This window comes from Mytilus trossulus, chromosome 14 (assembly GCF_036588685.1).
Source record: "Mytilus trossulus isolate FHL-02 chromosome 14, PNRI_Mtr1.1.1.hap1, whole genome shotgun sequence".
NCBI classification, from domain to species: Eukaryota; Metazoa; Mollusca; class Bivalvia; order Mytilida; family Mytilidae; genus Mytilus; species Mytilus trossulus.
The window spans coordinates 25,225,605-25,244,694 of NC_086386.1; the positions used below are offsets into that span (position 1 = coordinate 25,225,605).

The window sequence follows — 19,090 nt, forward strand, 5'->3', positions numbered from 1 at the left end:
AGATTAATTTCGAATTGAAGATATTCCCTTTTTAGTGTTCAGGAGTTATTAACAGGCACATAACGTCGTAAGTCAGTGTGAATGTGCCTTCATTATACAGGAGACACGAATTGCTGTCAATTTTGACAGCACTCTTCTTGTAACAGTTAGGTCAAAATCATTAGAGCATGTTAAAGATAGCGATCTGATCTGTCACGAAAAGAAAACATGTAGCTGACAATTAAGACTAAGATTTCTAGCAGAAAAAAAATGTTATGCTGTGGAGCCATATGTATTCACATATCAGCATTGTCTGGTTACAAGAGGACGATATGTTTTTCAATAATTCAAATTTAACTGTCGAGAGTAGAGAAATATCGTAATACACGAGTTATGGTGGTGGAATCTGTTCCTCTAATGATTTTTATCGTTCTTTTTCAAAGATTTTCAGAAAATTGTGCTCTTTATATGCGACGTTATCAGACAAGCAGTAGGACAACCGGAAGCGCCTGAGTAAGGATTTCGCCGCTCAGTGATACGGTTCACCAGTCGACGTTGTCAACACGTAATGGCGGCCATTATTTGACGTTGGATTTGGCATTCCATGCTGAAAAATTGCATTTATGACATTCTTGGATGCTTAATCTTTATGCTGAATAACACAAAAGGTAATGGTTTATATCAGATATTTTAGTTAATTACTATCAAATAAGTCGGATCCAAAGAAATGATTTAAACGGCAAAAATAAAATCAAACATGAAAATTGAAATCCAATAATAATATATCATCATTTCCTTATAATATACTAGCATTGAATCAACTATATATACTGGTGCAGAATTACTTTCGATTTCGGTCTAAGGTATCCGCACTTGTCTCCGGAAATATTATACCCATACAAGTTGTCAACATCCGTTTTTAAACTGGTCAAGGTGTTCTTCAAGATCTCCATGGAAAATATTCACGCTTTCACTTTTTGCTCAGATAATAGAACATTGTAAATCTCTAACTGAAAATACGGACCCAAATGAATCAAATTCGAAAGCACGTATGATCACGTTTCATGCCGATTGCAAGTTCTCGAAAAAGGGGGGTACACATGTAATTTCAATGCCCCATAAATTGCAAAATATAGGCTACTGAGGCACCACGAATTTTGATGAACGTCTCGGGTTCAACTCAAAAGTGAACTCCATACTGGGCCCATAGGCAGATTTAGGGGGGGGGGGGGGGGGGGCTGCAGGCTCCCTCTTTTTGGGAAAAAATTTGGTTGCTTATATAGGGAATCAATGAAGCGTGACCAGATCGTACATATGTACACCAAAATGTAAAATTCATAAAATTAAATCTTTCATAAACATAAAATACAAAAGGAAAGCGATACAGGCACAGGCTCCTCTTTCCCATACACAAAAAAATAATAGATAGCCATGCATCCTCTAAATTCATATCTCATATTTTAAAAGAAATTTACACATTGAAATTAACCACTGAATCACCCACTTATTTCAGAGCTTATACATGTACATGTATTTCATGACCAGGAATTATTACAAATTTGATATGCCTGTACAGATTCTTTATATCCATTATGTTATATTATTCCTATAGGCTATAGTCATATATATTTATACAACTAATCATGCTAATTATCATGCTACTTAGAAATGATAATCCATTGACAATATTAATTTCTTTCAAAAAATGAACTCCAACTTGATTGATATCATAATATTATCAAAATAATGGTGTTATGACAGTGGTGGTTCATTGATTCAAATTAAAAGTTAAAACAAGGTTGTGAGTGCCCTGAAAATGTAAAAAAAATCAGCTTGCATATATTTATGTACACTGTACACTATTATAATACATGTTTTCTTTGCCTGTAACTTTTATGTATTGAGCAGAAATTTATAATAATAGATATATAAAATTGCGAATGGAAATGGGTTATGTGTCAAAGAAACAGCAACCCAACCAAAGAGCAGACAACAGTCTACAGCCACCAATGGGTCTTCATTGGATCAAGAAAATTATGGGTTTTTTTGGTAATTTATTTGGCAAATTTGTATTCATGTGTTGATAATAACAATGCAAAATTAATTAAATGTTGCTTTGAATAATTTAGTATTATAGATTTAGTAATTGTATGTACATTTGCTTTATATTTACAGGATGGAGAAAGATGTTCACTATGAATAAAAAATTCAAAACAGAGGACTTTTATATATCAACAAAAACAATTGCAGTACATGCACATATACATGTATAAAAGGTATGATATACATACATAATACAGCAAGAAAACAGTAATCAAATGGAATGTCAAATTATTTTGTTTAAAATAGAAAACAAGATGACTAGAATATATTAACATGATTAGGGTAAGAAATCCAAATGTGTCTGTTCAGGGTCACACCAGTGGGTTATTTTACAATGCACTATGATTTTAATCTCTCAAATATGAAACAAAACATGATAGACAAATATGAATTAACACTATTTTGATAATGAAATAGACTGAAAATGTTTTACATTTAACAGTCAGACAAGAAAATTGCCAATGGAATAAATTTGGAATGGAAGTTAAAATTTATAGTTTATAGGTCCAAGAATGATACACAGACTTTAAGACCAAATGGTATACATTTAATAGTTTAAAGATTTTATGATACATGTATTATCTATGCTGTATAATTTCAAGATAGTTTCATTTGAATTTAAAACTTAATTTCAAGAATGAAGGGTTCAGTAATTTAAGATTCATTAATAAAGATTTAAAACAATATAAGGGAATTAACTCTTACATGATGTGCATCATATTCATATCCATGAGAATGTCAAAAGGGTTTAAATAAACTTGAATATTTTTTCAGGTACATGTAAGAGAATGACTTAAGCAGACCATATTTGGGTCAATGATGCCCATAACAATGAAAAATAATATATTAAAATTATCATTTATCATTTATCATTACTTTTCAATTGAATCAACTTAATTTAATAACAAATTTATTGTTTTCATTTTCAGTACACTGTCAGCATGGTCAGAAGAAGAATTTTACTGGAGGATTAAAATTTTGATACCTGGAATCAGCAATGAATATGAAAATGAAAATAAGATATATTCATGTACAGAATGGTAACCGAGGTGGTTCAATTGTTTATTAGCAGACATTTTTGTTGAACTTATGCAGGATTGAATAAATGAAACTTAAGCTGACTATGGGCTCAATGTGTAGTAAAAAGAGGATTTTGAAATATATGCAAGATTCATCAACATTACAATGTGCACAGGTGAAATATCACCTTATTTAGTAAAAAAAAAAATCAGATTATTGACTCAGTTGTTTTCATGAAAAAAAGTTTCAAAGCAATATCACTGTTGTATACTTAATAAGATTCCTCATTTTTCTTGAACCTGCAACTTTTGTTGCAGAAAGCTCTACAAAGAGATAGTGATCTGGCCACTATGGAAGTGGGGTTAGGTAACTACTCAAAAGACTAATATTTTAAAGGGTTGAAGACCTGGATGCTTCATCCTTGGTATATAGATGCCTCATGTTAAGAAGTTTCTCTCAGGCACATGTCCAATGTCCTTGACCTCATATTCATGGTTCAGTGACTTCTTGTAAAGAAAGTTAAGATTTGTGTAATGTTAAATTCTCTCTCATTATAAGTAATAGGATAACTATATTTGGAATGTCATACCTGGCAAGGTCCTCATGCCCCTCAGACAGTTTTCACTTGTCCTCTTTTCATGGATCAGTGAACAAGGTTAAGTTTTGGTGGTCAAGTCCATATCTCAGATACAACATGTATAAGCAATAGGTCTAGGATAGTTGGTGTATGGAAGGATTGTAAGGTGTAAATGTCCAACTCGCAGGTGTCATCTGACCTTGGCCTTATTTTCATGGTTCAGTGGTTATACATGTACATGTAGTTAAGTTTTTGTGTTTTGGTCTGTTTTTCTTATACTCACTGTATACAATTGGTCTACTGTATTTGGTGTATGGAACGATTGTAAGGTGTTCATGTCTAGCTGGCAGGTGTCATCTAACCTTGACCTCATTTTGATGGTTCAGTGGTAAAAGTAAAGTTTTTGATTTTTGGTCTTTTTTTCTAATACTACACATGTATATGCAATTGGTCAACTATATTTGGTGTATGGAAATATTTTATGATCTATATGTCAATCACACAGGTTTTATGTAAGAGATAACTGTATTGTATTTGAAGCTTTAAGGACGTCCATCAGTAGTTTTACTGTCGCAAATTTAGTTTACCTGGCGACGCGGTTTTACCATTCCAGAATTATTTGACTATTTTCATGTTAAAAAAGACTCTTACCTTTTACCCATATGTTGTAAAACTCTATTTTCAAGAATTGAATCACAAGGATGAATTTGATCAAATAAGCTCACTTTTGGATACTTATCACATGTCACATACTTAAATTATCTATTAAATTGAAAATGGAAATGGGCAAGGTGTTAAAGAGACAACCCTATCAAAGAGCAGAACACATGTCTGTCAGAGCAGAAACAATAGTGTGCTTAGATTGATTTCCTTCACTTTTGCCCTATTATTGAGATTTAGTGAAAGAATTCTAATTCTTTTATCCCAGTATCAATTTAGGGAGAGGGGAATCAGTATTCAACACTGCATTACTACATGTATATATCCTACCACCAGTTACAAATGTATGATATAAACAACCATGCTTTGAACATAGCCCCTGTGACTGAAAGGAGAAAAGAGATGCACAACATATAAAACATATTCCATATGGCTAGCTACATTATATCATTTAAAATATGTCATTGATTTTTTTTTAAAAGTGGAACAGTTTTTTGTAATAAGTTATTTACTATAGGTACTACAGTTCCCTTTCAGTTTGCCTGATTAAGGCTTAATTACAGTTCTAATATGAAAATCAGAAGTTTGAGTATGATTGCCAATGAGACAACTCCTCGCCAGATACTAAATGACTTAATATAGATCTCTGACGGCCTTCAACATTTATTATAGCAGAACCAATAACGTATAGTAAGCTACATGTATATAAAAGACCCCTAAATAACATGACACAAAACTACATGAAAAGGAATATTCTGTGTCTGTGTGCAAAAGTGAAATATGTTTAATTAAAAATGAAAGCATATAATGCAATGGATGCAGATTAATTGTCAATCCAGAAAAAAATCCTACTATAGATCTCCAATGTTATAGTTTATGTGGATTATCAAAAAAAGTTGGCAACAAACTTTTACATACTTCATTCAAATAATTTACATTAAACAAAAGAACAAAAAAAAAAGATGAACATATAGGCATACTGTTGAATGGATATAAAGGTAGAGCACCTAGGACAGACAAATACTAGTACAAATACACCAGGATTCTCTTCGAATTCCCACCACCTAGAATAGCAAATGGTCGCCCCCTTTCCCCCCTATGCATAGATACATGTATATGTAATACTAATATAGTAATCATAAATAATCATTTTCCTAAGAAACTGCAGATTTGAAATATATATGTAAAGTCATGAAGAGGCTGAACCTTCACTGCAAATCAGAAATTGAGAACCATAAGTCCTAAAATTACGCATGCCTTTGATAAAATTAAAAGAGCAAGCCCCCCTCCCCCTTTTGACAAAAAAAAAAGAAACAAAACACATAACGATAACTGTATTAAAGAATGAAAGGAAAATTATGAAAGAAATCGATATGACAAAACAGATAAGTTGTTCATTTCAAAAACTCAGCGGCCGGTAACGATATGCACGAAATGAATCTTTTCTCAACTTTATTAAAGTACGATGTCAACAATCTCATGATGTTGATGCAGGCCTTAAACTGTTAGTTTACCAAGTAAAGCCTGGTTTGGTATAACGTTGATATGGTTTCAACATACTGCCTGACTTTCCTGACATTAAGATAAACAAAATTTATACAAAGTCTACAAGGAAGAAAAGATTCCAACTTTTACTGACTTTTACGTTGACATTTTCGGCGCCGGAAATTGACAACGTTGATCTATGTATTGACACAACATCGGATGGGGCGATTCCGGCATATTCTGTTAGAAAAAATCAGTAGCATTTAAAATTTAATGATGTTTTAAAATATATTCATTTTGTTTCAATGATATTTAGTTGATAATTAATTTAGAGAGATGAATAGCTATCGTGTACTTCAGAAACAAGCGGAAAGGAGGACCACGCCCCCATAGTGGGGACATACAAAATAAAGATGACCGTTCTCCATTTCTACTCGATAGAAGTGCCTAATTTTTTAATAACATCTGTATTATGTACCAAAGATTATAAAATGCAAGTATAAAAAAAATCGAGGCGGAGATTTTTTAGAATCAGCTAATAATTATAGCGGACCAATAAACGTAATAGACAAATAGGCGAAAATGGCGCCTTCTTCAATTTCGAAAAAAAATCTATAATTTTACAATTTATTGACACATATTGATATTTTTATAGGGGTTACATATATAAGGATTCAGCTATTCTTGATAGTTGAATGAATATTTACGTTAAAAACAGAATGTTTCCCAATTTCTAATTCTACCGGCCATGCTAGGAAAAACCTATAAAAAATTGAGACCCCTACTTTAAAATGGGTACAATTTTTTGCCCTACTTTGGACACCCCTTTTCTTTACGGATTTCGATTTGAAAAACTAGCGAAATTACGATGTAAAAAATTCGAGGTAATTGGAGGATAAGCTTTTTTTTGTACCCCTTTTTAATATCGCTATTTTATTCTATAGTGCAGAAAATCGAAATCCGAAATTCTATGTTCAGATGTGAAAAAATAAGATTTTCTTTAATTCTTTTTTTCAAACATGATTATAATAAGTAAACTCATATATTTTTCTCTTATAAATGTGCTTACAATCAACAGCATTGACCGCCGGTACTTTGCTGTAAACGAATGAATATTTTGTACAAAAGCGCGCCATTTTTCAGCTGACGTCGGCCGACGCAAAATAGTCCAATTTTCGGCGTAGGACTACTGAGCGCCGCCGAATCACATTTTGGCCAAAAAGGCACATCCGGTTGTCCTACTGAAGGTCGCTTTTTTATGACGTCACAACAGGAAAATTGAGAAGAAAACAAAACATTTTGACGTCATAATCAAATTTCGACTAATCTTTTGCCGAGAACAGATTTTTCACTAGTGAGGAGAAATATTTTTCTCACACCGGTCAGGAAATGTGAAAATAGCACAAAAATTAGAGAAAAATATTTTCTCACACCGATCAAGAAATGTGAAAATAGCGCAAATATTAAAGAAATATTAGGGGTACAATGTTTGATATTGGCTGTCTTACAAAATTAAACGACAAAGTTGAAGATTAAATGATATACATAAGGGGACGACCATTTGATATTCTGGGGGGGGGGGGGGGGGAGGGGGGGCAAGAGGATTTGTTTTTGATCGGTTATTTATTTTTGTAAACTGAGAGGACAGATTATTCATTTTCTTCACTATTGAAGCAAGATTTTTCATTTTCATTAAAGCAAGGGACTGATTATTCATTTTCACAACTATATTTATGATATTCGAAAACATACAATTTTAAAAATATTTGTTAATTATGAATAATACATGTACAGTCAAGTTATTGTGTATCATTTAATCAAAATTAATCATTATCCCCTGCAAAAATTTTAAGATTCAAGATTTTATTCATAACCTCAGACACAAACTTGTGTACAAAAGGACAATATGTACAAACATATTAAGATAATACATATAACGAGACAGTACAAACGAAATACAAATACATAATATATTATAAAAGACAATTGGTATAATTAGATTAAGTATATTATATTTTTCTTTCGAAAGGAATCATTTATATACCCAAGGAATTGTATATTCAAATATATAATTTCCTTGATATACCCAACCAATATAAATGTATTGCATACATACAATGTACATAGTATTTAAGTTAGGTTCTACGTAGCCTTTTTCAAAGTATTGTCAAACATATTTCGCCGAGCGAAGCGAGGCAAAATTTTTTTTGAAGGGTTTTGGAACCGCTGAAGGCCCAAGAAGCTAAAGACCTGCTGAGTTATTTATTTTCCATACATTCCAAGTCAGGTAATTTATTTTCAAACTACCAAAGAACAAACCATTTATTTTTGCAATTATCAAGGCTGAGTTATTTATTTTCAAAATCCTCCTGCCCCCCCCCCCCCCCCCCCCCCCCCCCAGAATATCAAATGGTCGTCCCCTAAGGAAATTCAAGGCAAAAGAATGGAAGCACTCACATATCGACACAAAATACCGCGATAGTCCGTTTTTTCCTGGTTCACAATATCATTTAAAACACACACACACCGGTAACTGGTGATTTCCGAAATTAGCTAACTGAGGACCAAGGATATGCATAAAATATCCACTCTTGACTATTAGTTTCCGGAATAATAAAGACCATCATAAAATGGGAAGTCTCAATTGTTTCACAGGAAACAGTCGAAATCGATCCTGTATGTTAATTCGCATTTGATAAACTCTAGTCATACGTAGATGTACAGAAAAATATCACGTGATGTGACTTTTTACACCATCAACTTTGAAAAGAACAATATTGCGGAACAAGCGTATTAATCCCAACAACGATATGGTTTCACCATTATTTAATATGGTTGTGTCGTTAGGCAATGTGTTTTTTACATTACTTGATGTGTATGTGACTTAATGTTATGTAGTTGTTTCATTAAATTGTGTGGTTTTGTTATTTCATAATGATGATTTGCCAATACTTTATGATGGCTTTAGCATTAGGTATAGCAGTTTTACAAAATTGTTAAAATGTAAACGTTTAGTTATTCATTAGAAAGTAGAATGCTTCGGCTACATAAACACGGTCTGTTTTTGACAATCGACAAATGCACATATATCGAGTAGCACCAATAAGTCATGTTAAACAACTGAAATCTTCTTAATTTTAGCATTTAAGTTAAATTTTAGACGGTTTCCGTCTTCAATGAAAGTGGCCGCATTTGTATTCATTCTTAATATTGAAATGTAAGTTGTATTCGATGATAATACATAACATATATAAAGGTTGAGGATGAACAGAGATGCCGCCAGTTTAATGTCTGACGAAAACCATCTTAAAAGTGACATTTTTGGGCACATTTGATAGATTTTTCATATTTAAGCTTGAATATAGAAACCATTTATTTATTTCATCAGTATGAAGAAACCAGCTTCTTTTCAAAATTTCTTTGAAGTGGAAAGACCTTTGGTTTTTAATTATTGCAGGGACGTATATAAGTCCTTGATTATTGTTAGGACTTTTTCTTTGTTACAGTAAATAGGTGAAATTAGGAATTACATGTAATTACTAAAATTTAGGAATTACAGGTAATTCCCGAAGCACTTAGTAAATACAAGTAATTCCTGAAACGGCCCAGTTATTACCAGTAAATACTAATTTTAAAATGAATTTTTACACCTATTTACTGACTGCTAAAACAATGTTGTACTATGGTCAGATGATCAAAAGTTATGGTAATACTAACTAGAAGGGAGTTAGTACTCTTAAAATATTGAATGGTTGATTTGTATTAAAAATATCTTGAATAAATATGGACTTTCAAATATTTGGTTAAATCAGAGTCACTTTTTGACCAATTTCAGCAGACATGGAAATCAGAAATGGAAAATTCTCCCTAAGCATTATAATTTAACTTTTTAAAACAAACCTTGAGTTTGAAGAATATTAAGACTTATTACCTGATAAAGATAAGATAACGTTATGTAGGATAGGAACTGGAATGAACTGTTATGTGCATTAGCTTCGACATATACAAACAAATAAACGATATAGTGAAATTATAATTCACTGTTAGCAGCCAATCTGGTTCTATTCTGTTAAATTAGCTGAGAAACAAGGTTGATGAGTTGTGCACTTGCGAGTGAATATTTGGACCTCATTGAATACGTTATCTTGTGACTCCTCCAATTCAACCCCTACCTGGAGATGGGTTATCGATGTATTAAGCTATTAAAATTGTAAGGGTTTTGCAGAACAAATAGTCTCGTCTACTTTTGCTGATAATCGCAGGCTAAAAAAAAATGAGGAAAAAATATTAAAATTTTCCTCTTGACTAGTACTATAAGAAACTTCTGTCAAAATCGGGTAAAAATCGGGGATGGTTTATAAAATCTAAGTTTTAAAAACTTTAACTGCAGAGTGTATGTAATGTTAACTTGGAAAAACTAGTTCATTTATCATGTTTATAAGTAAAATAAGGAAAAAAGGATTTTTTTTTACAAACTTTACTTTCGGATATTATCTTATATTCATAAACATTTAGCTTCTGTCCAAGATTGGTAGGAATCCAGGATATTTGGAGAAAGTTATTTTAACGTTTTAAACCACAGTGAATGATTGAGATTTAGTTTAACAAAATTATAAAAATCAATTGTGGATTGATATCATTGTCTTGCATGCATATATTTACGGAGTTTCAAGACCTATAAAACAACCATTTGCCAGTTTCAATTCACAAACACTAAAGAGTATGCACTTTTGATGTGCCTTATATTCCTACATCCTAAAGTAAGCTCCCTTAAAATCCCTACCCCTTCACTTTTTTATTTGGTATCTTGAATTATGTTTTTAATTTTAAATCAAAAACACCAAGTTAGTAAATAGCTGTAAAAATGACAAAAAAAATCAGTAATTACCATAATCACTGAAACAACTAGTAAATACATGTAATTACTAAATTGTCTAGTAATTACAGGTATTTACTGAAATGTTTAGTAATTACGTGTAATTCCTAATTTCACCTATTTACTGTAACATATACATGTGAATACAAGACTGATTTGATTAATTTTATTTGCCAGACGCATACTCATCAGTGACTCTCAGATAAACATAGATGTTAGAAAGCCAAACGAGTATAAATTTGAAGAGTTAATTGAAATTAATTTCTTCTCCCTTTTTGCAAAGAATACAATTATATGAATAAGAACGCTCTACAATTTCCTACATTTAAAAAAAAACACTTTTTACATTGTCTTATGTAAAATTTGAAATTTCATCATAAATTGTATTGCATAGTCATGCTGAAAATCATATATTAGTTTAATGAAACATTTCGGTGGGAAGATTATATTTGATTCACACAAATGTTCATTTTGAAATAGGAAATCTGTTATAATAAAACAATAATAATAATTAAGAGGTCAAATCAACCCACACTACATTAATATTTCCTTAAAGCTAGATAATATTTTCTATTCTTAGCTATTGTTATTTGAAAGTTATGTTCACACGATGTTTTTGGTTTTGATAACTGTTTTGTTATTCACAAGAAAATGTTACGGTAAGTTACATATTTTACATCACCAAAATAATGCATCTTACTATAAACCGTCTTAGCATTTGTCATTAAAAACCATGCATGTAAGTTGATTTGCGATTACACTATTAGTTTTTCTTTTGTAACTACAATGATGCAAAGCATGAAAAACAAAAGGTCTACAAAGTAAAGCCATAAATGTCTATAGATATAGGAAGATGTGGTATGAGCGCCAACGATACAACTCTCCATCCAGGTCACAATTTATAAAAGTAAACCATTACAGGTCAAGGTACGGTCTTCAACACTGAATCATGACGAAAAGAAAGCTATAAAGGGCCCCGAAATAATAAATAGTGTAAACCATTCAACGGTCTAATCTTTTAAAAACGAGCAACGAGAAACACTTATGAAGAACATCAACAAACGACAACTACTGAACATCAGATTCCTGACTTGGGACAGGTGTAAAACAAATGCTACTTTGATTTATTAAAATGCAATTAAAGTTTGAGAATAATTTGTTAATACAAGGACTGAAAATTAAAACACAACCATTTTCATGCAGAAAACGATGATGCTGACTAACCGCATTCGTCAATCCTCGGGTGGATCCGTTACTCTCCTTCTATCCGTTAGATGAAGGTACAGAATTTGCCGAGTTGTGATGATGCTGACTAACCGTATTCGTCAATCCTCGGGTGAATCCGTTCCTCTCCTTCTATCCGTTAGATCAGGGTACGGAATTTGCCGAGTTGTGACGATGCTGACTAACCGTATTCGGCAATCCTCGGGTGATTCCGCTACTCTCCTTCTATCCGTTAGATGAAGGTACGGAATTTGCCGAGTTGTGACGAATGTGAATAACCGATGAATAGTTTTAAAAAGATCAATGCCGATTTATATCATCACGCAAATGTTCTACTGAATAATACTACTACCCTTGAAACTAAAAACTTGCATACCAAAACTTGAATTTAGTATCAGAGCATAAAACTATTAGGTATTATTTTTTGGAATCTGGAATAAAAAAGACAAACTGCATCTTTTTACCATCATAGTATTCTAACAATAGGGAAATGAGCTAACGCGAAATATACCATGATGATCCATTTAACGTTGCGAACACCATTGACATTCAGCATGTCTTTTCATCTTAAATTTGAAGCACTTACTCAATTTCAATTGTTTTAACAGATTTAATTGTCTTTAAAAGAAGTTTGACCACTGTCTGTCCCTAAGGTGGACAACTTGGTTTAATGTGTGTAGTAATTTAAGGTCAGAAGTTTGATAACGTGTGCTATATAAGTTAATAAAATCTTTTGATTTTCCACAGGAATAGAGTGTATCAAATGTACAGACGCTTTTTTGAAGGGATCGTCAACCCCGTTTGTACTACAGCATTTTGATTCAACACACAGACATCCAGAATGTGACAAAACACAAATAGCTAAAGCGGATGCAGGCGTAACTTTGCAAAGCTGTATGGATGCTCCTGGTCACGGTCAAGTAAACAAGTGTAGGAACAGTCAATGTGTCCATACAGACCCAAATTGTTGATGTAAAAGGTACTGGTTTACATTACAGTTTAACATCAAATGTTCTCTTTCAAAATCCCTATTTAGCTACCATTGATATCTGTTTCGTTGGCTAATCATTTCGTTAATAGTTATCAAAGGTTCAAGGATTATAATAAAAATATTTATAAAGCCAAACAAATACAAAGTTTTGAGGACCAAATATTCAAAAAAAGTTGTGCCAAATACGACTATGGTAACCAATTCCTGGGATAAGAAAATCATTAGTTTTTCGGAAAACGTTTTATAACAGGAAATTTATAAAAATTACCATATACTTGATATTAATGTCAACATCGACGTGCTGACTATTTGGCTGGTAATACCCTCAAGGACGAAACGTTCACCAGCAGTGGCATCGACCAAGTGGTGTAAATAGTTATCAAAGGTACAACAGTAAGTACGGTTGGTGCCCTATAGTGCATTTGTAAAGATAATGTAGATTTTCCTTTGCTTGAGAGATTTATCGATTGTCGTTTTAAAAAAAAAAATGAAACGTTAAAAATGTTTCTTTAGTTTAAACATATTTATTAAGTTTAAACATATTTATTTATAGTGGATTGGGAAACAAGTTTTGCAACTTATATTAATCCCTTTCCACTTTGCGGGTGCGAGTGCTGCCTTGTAGCGGCATTAGCCTACTCTTTTTTCGAAATTTACAAGGGTGTCTTTAACGTGCAAGATATATGGCTGTCTCTTAACACGGGTCTGCCATTTATCATCCCCGTCCGACGGACTATCATCGTTTCCTACAGACCGTACTCGCAAATGGTGTCATGGGAGAGTCGAAAATTGAGTTCCTGAAATTTTCATCCCAAACGGGAATCGAAACAGGAACCTTTGTGTTAGTAGTCCGATGCACTAACAACTACACCACGGCTCTCTCAGTGTTTCTTTTGGGGTGGGTGGGTATTTACTTACATCGGGACGCATAAAGTCATAGAAGTGTCAGTACTAGTAGACGTTCCAAATTTTGCACAAGGAAAACTAAAACCACAAACACACATATCATCTACATTCCCGACACATGATCAGCTTGACACTCTCATTATTATTTTTTACGTTTTATTAAATCATCTCACACAAAGTCCAGTATTTAGGTTTGGTCTGATTGAAATAAAATGTACTGAATACCTTATTTCTATATAAACTATAGCCTAAATTATCTTGATTCAGATGCATATTTAATTCTGAGTAGAATTTTCTTTTTTTTAACCAAATGAATAGCGACACTCACAATTATATTTTGTATTATAGATTTTCCTATACATTTTCTGATCAGAGGCTGTTTCATCTTAGAGAAGACATTTAGAGGAGGATGCTATCGAGACAAACGGATCATTGATCAACAGAGAGGTGTTTTGTCTAATTTTTTCAAAGACATCATGTCTTTGCAATTCGGAGAAGTTGATGCAAAATTGTGTGTAAATAAAGCCAACAGCTCAAGAACATGGGACACTAATGTCTCAAATTCCAACAATTTAAGCACATGGGGCACTAATGCGTCTAAAGATTACTTATTGCAGGATTTCCTCGTATGTTTGTGTCTTGGTTTTATTATTTTTATAAATAAAATTATAACCTAAATGCAATTCAGACAGATCAATCATTGGTAATTGCCTTCCACAATTCATATGTCATATGATTGGCTGTTCAAAACACTTCAAATGTCAAATCAATCAATCAAATGATATTTAAGTTAAATTTTGTCAGAATATATTATCTCTACATTTGATTACCGCAAATGAAACAAGTCTTAAAAAGAGACCTATTGACACAAAAATTAACCACTTAAGATACCATATGACCTTCAACAATGAAAAAAGCCCATACGATATGGCCAGTTATAAAAAGCCCTATACTATACTGTATACTTTTTTAAACCGTATTCATGGGATTTTGCATCGAAAACCTGTGGACTTCCGCCGGCGCAATTGTCCTTTCAGTTCATTGTCTGACATGAACTTCATTATTTGATCAGTTTTATCAATATAAAATATAAACATTAGATATCATTAAATACATATTAAGTTTTGCACAGTTATGTATAGCAAAAACGTTACGAAAACAATGTGAGCTTTCCTTTATAAGCTGGAATGAGAAATTGTCTGCTGGTGTGTCAAATAATGTCCCTTTTCTGTAGCGTTGTTCATTATTCTGTTACTGTAATGGTTAACAATTCATACAGTGACGAAACACATCTGTTTATGGGACTATCTTTAAAGGATAATGCAATGTGGTTTGGTTCCAAATTTTAAGACAGATATTTTAAATCACAGAACAGATTTGTGAACAACGTGCTATCGTAGGAGCATACAACGTTGCATTTTTCTGTTCCAGTATGAAAAATAAATGACGTGACTCTGTAAAACCACTTAAAGCGAAAAATAAACGGAGTCGCCTCTGAAAATCTGTACATGAGAGACGATTTCATGCAAGATAGTACAAGCGTTACAAAATTGGAAATAAAGGAAGCCATCTATTTTCTCTCCAAAATAACTTAGTCATTGTAAGTTGAAAGTATCACATCACACGAAAACGTTCTACGTGAAAAAATATATTTACAGAGCTGTATACGTGTGGGTAAAGAGTCCCTGGATGATGGTGTGTTCAAGATAAGTTTAATGAATACGTTCATAATATAAATACAAACAATCCATCTACACTTCACTTTTGTATGAATCATCAACTTGACTACATGGACACCTTTTAGTGAAAAGGCTATAGATGTATGGAGGTGGGTATCTTAATTGTACCCAACGCAATGCAGTTGCTGAGGGTTGAATGTTTTTGACCAGTCTGTCCGTCCGTCATTCCGTCAGTCCTGTTTCTTGTCATTGTAACTCCTCTAAAACCACACATCCCAATTTCATGAAACCTTTATAGATAGTAAGGACATACTATGCAGATGTGCATATTGACAGGAAATTACTATTCCATTTTTTTCTGAGAGTTACGCCCCTTTGAACTTATTTGTTTCAACATACTACTGCAACAGTTTGCCATCGCAACTTCTCTGAAACCACACAACAGAATTTCATGAATCTTTGTAGATAATAAGAACATACTACGGAGATGTACATATCGACAGGTAATTATGATTATTTTTTTTCCCTAAGAGGTACGTCCCTTTGAACTAATCTGTTTCAGTATACTCCTGCAACAGTTTGGTATCGCAACCCCTTTAAAACCAGTAAACAGAATTTCATACAACTTTGTAGATAATAAGGACACACTACGTAGATTTGCTTATCGACAAGAAATAACGATTCCATTTTTTCTAGGAGTTACAGTTACTTATTTGTTTCAACATACTACTGCAACAGTTTGTCATCGCAACTCCTCTGAAACCACACAACAAAACGTGTATATGCGTTACAAAGTCGTTCTTAAAATTATATACTAGTATTTTGGAAACCTTTCGCTGGAAAGAATATACTTGATAAACACAAATGTACATTTGAATGAATTTAGAAATGCGACATATGTAATAATATGATAATAATCATTGCTAAGAGGTCAAATCAACCCACACTTCATTAATATTTCCTTGAATTTGTAGTTGGTTTGTTTGTTATGTTCAAACAATGTTTTTTGTTTTGATTTCTATTTAGTTTTTCACAACGAAAGGTTATGGTAAGAAATATTTGATTTACTATTCTGCACCTGTCATTTGGTGCCATTTATAGCTTGCTGTTCTGTGTGAGCCAGTAGTCCATATTAAAGGTTATACTTTGACGTATAATTGTTAATTTTTTCATACATTTTGACTTGGATAGAGATTCTACTTATTGTCATTCAATGTGATGTACAGGGCGAATCCTACAATGAATAAGGCACCACTGTTTTCAGTACTGGATATTTAAGAAAAATATTTATAGAAAATATTTAAGCATCTACGGCTGAAAAAAATTTGACAGTTCGTTGTCATGACTAGAAATTGTAAAAACAGACAGCTTCATGCAGGCAACATATTCCTGTTACTCAGGTTTTTGATTTTGACACTGATTGACCTAAAATAAACGGTTTAAAAGTATATTAAATAAACAATTTAAAAGTATTTAAAATGACTTAGAGCATACGAAAATCACAATGATCCTTAGAAAAGACGACTTAAATACAGAATATAGGTCAATAAATCATTTGACATACATGTTAATAATGCCAAGCGAAAATGTTTGGAAAAATCAATGTTCTCTGGAAGGGCTATATAGTACAACATTAGACTGAGAGGATCAAATGTTCAGTTTAACCTTTTTAATTTTAACTTCGAGTTAACATTGTTGTTAGATAAGATGGTTGCATTTTTTCTGTTTATTAAAAGTAAAATCGCAAAAATACTGAACTTAGAGGAAAATCAATTCGGAAAGTCCGTAATCACATGGCAAAATCAAATAACAAAACGCATAAAAAACGAATGGACAAGAACTGTCATATTCCTGACTTGGTACAGGCATTTTCAAATGACGAAAATGGTGGAATTAACCTGGTTCTATAGCGCTAACCCTCTCACTTTAATGACAGTCTCATCAAATTCCGTTATATTTACATTGATGCATTAAATAAACAGTCACAATAAATAAAATAGTCAAAATATGGGTACATCAGTCATCATCGTATCACCATTTTAAAAGGAACAATTTAACAGAACACAAAAACATCTACTATCTACGAACACATTGATTGATTTGAGTGTCTGACGTCAGAAAATTTGTATACGTCACATAAATGTGTCGTTCAATGTGCATACAAGCAATTTTAAAATTTTAAAAGCAGTACAAGTGTTGTCCTGTGTGATTAAACGACCACGCTGTTTACTTTTGCTTGATAATTGTCTCGATTTGCATTTATTTATATTTTCAGACAAAATGTATCAGTTCTCAGAGACGGCGAACTTCGTAATTTCGTACGTTTCATTCAGTTTAATTTCATACTGAATTATCTCCCGTTTATTTCAATATTTTCACTGGTCTGACTGAAATAAAGTGACTTTACTAGTCAAAAACAAATTAACGGTACCAATTTTCTTGCACCAGATGCGCATTTCGACAATACATGTCTCTTCAGTGATGCTCGTGGCCAAAATATTTGAAATCCAAAGCTTATATAAAAAGATGAAGAGCTATAATCCGAAAGGTCCAAAAAGTATAGCCAAATCCGTGAAAGGGATCAGAGCTTTGAATGAGGGAGATACATTCCTTAATTTCTAATAATTTCTAATGTTTTGTAACAGTAAATTTTAATAACACAAATAATCCGTATTTTCATGCCAGTACCGAAGTACTGGCTACTGGGCTGGTGATACCCTCGGGGACTTATAGTCCACCAGCAGAGGCATCGACCCAGTGGTAGTAATAAAATTAACGGTACCAATTTTCTTGCACATTTTTCATAAAGACTCAGTTCTGACAATGGAAAAGTATTTTTCACAGTATCAACATTATTATTATATTATTTCATTTTCTTTTAAACCAATGTTTAAGGACAATCACAAGCAATTTTTTTGTTATAGATTTTCCTATACATTTCCACATCAGAGGATGTTTCGTAGTAGAGAGGACATTAGAAAGAGGATGTTATCGAGACAAACGGATCATTAATCGACAGAGAGGTGTTTTGTCTAACTTCTTCAAAGAAATAATTTCTTCGCAAATCGGAGAAGTTGATGCAAAATTTTGCGTAAATGAAGCCAACAACTTAAGTACATGGGGCTTTAATGCGTCAAAAGAATACTTATTGCAGGGTTTTGTCATGTGCTTGTTGTGTTATGGTTGTATTCTTTATACAATTTAAATTTTTACATAATTGTAAATCAGACAGGTCATTTGTGGTAATTTAAAATGGTACATAACATGACAGGGAGAAACCTCTGTAAAAATCAGCTGAACGTTTTAATCACATTCTATTATTGAGGAATATTAGGCTTCTCAATGATCAGAACTGGAGTTCATTAAACTGTTATAAAACTAGAAAAAAAAATTCCGATCAAATGTGTGGTTCAAGATTTTATATTTTTGTCAAATATTTATGAAAATTAAATGAGCAAAATAATTTTAGTCAACTTAGAGGTGTACTACCCTTAAAGTTGTCTGTTAAAACACTTGAACATGTTTATTTTTTCAATCAATTATATGGAAATGAACAGCAATTTTGTCTGAATATATTATCTATAAATATT

At 32.5% G+C, this 19,090-nt stretch overlaps 2 long non-coding RNA genes across 4 annotated transcripts; both read left to right on the plus strand.

Moving 5' to 3' along the window:
* Nucleotides 1–525: 525 nt before the first annotated feature.
* On the plus strand, nucleotides 526–3,203 carry LOC134695639 (uncharacterized). 3 transcript variants are annotated; one of them, XR_010102825.1, is made up of 3 exons: nucleotides 526–647; nucleotides 2,155–2,255; nucleotides 3,012–3,203. It is a non-coding gene; the product is annotated as an uncharacterized LOC134695639 (long non-coding RNA). The 3 variants fall into 3 exon arrangements; XR_010102826.1 differs by lacking the exon at nucleotides 526–647 and adding an exon at nucleotides 885–977; XR_010102824.1 differs by lacking the exon at nucleotides 526–647 and adding an exon at nucleotides 893–1,028.
* Nucleotides 3,204–16,477: 13,274 nt separating this feature from the next.
* Nucleotides 16,478–18,973, plus strand: LOC134695640 (uncharacterized). Its single transcript, XR_010102827.1, has 2 exons — nucleotides 16,478–16,548; nucleotides 18,425–18,973. It is a non-coding gene; the product is annotated as an uncharacterized LOC134695640 (long non-coding RNA).
* Nucleotides 18,974–19,090: the final 117 nt, after the last annotated feature.